Here is a 1,932-nt window from a genome sequence, read left to right as displayed (position 1 = left end):
TACTCCTACCCCGAAATCTTTCTTTACTATAAATATCCTTTGCAATATTGGGGATATATTTAGACTGCGAAAAACATATTATCTGAAGTCCAGTTTAGCTGGACCTTTGGGATTTAATTTTCCAGATCTGACAACCAAAGTTTCAACAATAAAACAACCTGAGAGGGACTGGAGTGATAGCACAGCAGGGAGGGCATTTGACTTGCACGCGCAGCTGACCTAGGTTCGATTCCCAGCATCCCATATGGTCCCTCAGCACCGCCAGGAGTAATTCCTGAGTGCAGAGCCAGGAGTAGCTCCTGTACATCACCGGATGTGACCCCCAAACCAATGAAATAAAACAACCTGAGAGTTTCAGAAAATATTCCTGTCTGGGTTCCATCACAAGAAATTCTGATTTCATTGGTTTGGGTTGGACCTGGAGAGATGTGGAGATTTTAACAGCCTTTCTACTGCTTCTAGAAAGCAGGACAGAGTGGCCACCTGGGGGCTAACCCAGAGACATCCACGCTGATCTCAGCACTGCCACGTTCCGTGGATGTTTTTATCCTCAAGTTCCGGACTCCTTTAATGCCGTGCTTCACTCAGCATGAACTTGGGGGCTAGTCAACTACTCCACGCCTCAATTTCCTCAGCTGGAGATGAGAGCACGGAACACAGAGCCTCCACATCCTTCAGTAAATTGTTCCTAAAGGCAGTGATCTGTGCGCAGTAGTCCCAGAACCTGGAAACAGTAGCCACAGTTGGGAAACACTTTCGTGTTCTGATTGAATCTTCAAAAACTCCTGTGAACTTTTGTTTTTTATTATTATTATTTTTATTTTTATTACCGATGGGTGGGCTGGAGTGATAGCACAGCGGGTAGTGCGTTAACCTTGCAGGCGGCTGACCTGGGTTCGATTCCTCTATCCCTCTCGGAGAGCCCCGCCAACTACCGAGAGTATCCCGCCCACCCGGCAGAGCCTGGCAAGCTTCCTGTGGCGTATTCGATATGCCAAAAACAGTAGCAAGTCTCACAATGGGGATGTTACTGGTCCCTGCTTGAGCAAATTGATGAGCAACGGGATGACAGTGACAGTGACAGTGATTACCTATGGGTGCTCTCATTTAAAAATAAAACAAGTTGCTTTTTCTCTACTACAGCCGCATGAGATTGACCACCAAGGAAGAACTTTGCCCATCACCCAGTTCCACGGGCCTCTCCCGAACGCCAACAAAAGTGGTCCATAGGCAGCACACTCTAGAGTTAGATTCCTGTGCTTTGGGGTTAGGGACCCTCATTTTAGTGTCAGAGGGAGTACAGTGCCTTGGCTGACTTAGAGAAATATAAAAGCTTGGTGTTAGGTCCAGCTGAGCCCACTAATCTCCCCGCTAAACTTCTGGGTGAGGCTTAGCCCTGACTTGAAACCGAGAACTAACCTGCATCTCCTTGTCTCAGTGGCAGAGCCCAATGAGGTGTTTTACCCATGGGATCCTGTATCACTTGTATCACTTGTAGTCTCGTTGATCTTCGATTTGCTCGAGCGGGTGCCAGTAACGTCTCCACTTGTCCCTGTCGCGAGCTAGTGTAGCCCAATGATACCTGCTCGCTCCAGGAACAGGAAGAGCCTCAAACCATTCATTCAGAGATTTGACAAAGAATTCTGACCATCTAGTTGGTGGGCGGCCACTTGGTCTTCTGATGTCCTGTGGAATCCAGTCGGTAACAGCTCTAGTCCAACGGTCGTCTCTGAATCGCTTTACATGACCGGCCCATCTAATTTTTGACGCCTTGGCAAACGAGACAGCATCCCTGATTTTTGACTGTCAACAGAGGTCAGAACTCCGTATTCCTTCTCTTTCTTGAGTGAGACATGATATTCCCAGCATAGCTCTTTCGATTCCTCTTTGGGATACCAGATCTAGGGGATCCTGTATAAGGAGGCAAAAAAA

Source organism: Sorex araneus, chromosome X (assembly GCF_027595985.1).
Source record: "Sorex araneus isolate mSorAra2 chromosome X, mSorAra2.pri, whole genome shotgun sequence".
Classification (NCBI taxonomy): Eukaryota; Metazoa; Chordata; class Mammalia; order Eulipotyphla; family Soricidae; genus Sorex; species Sorex araneus.
Note: the sequence above shows the minus strand (reverse complement) of the source record.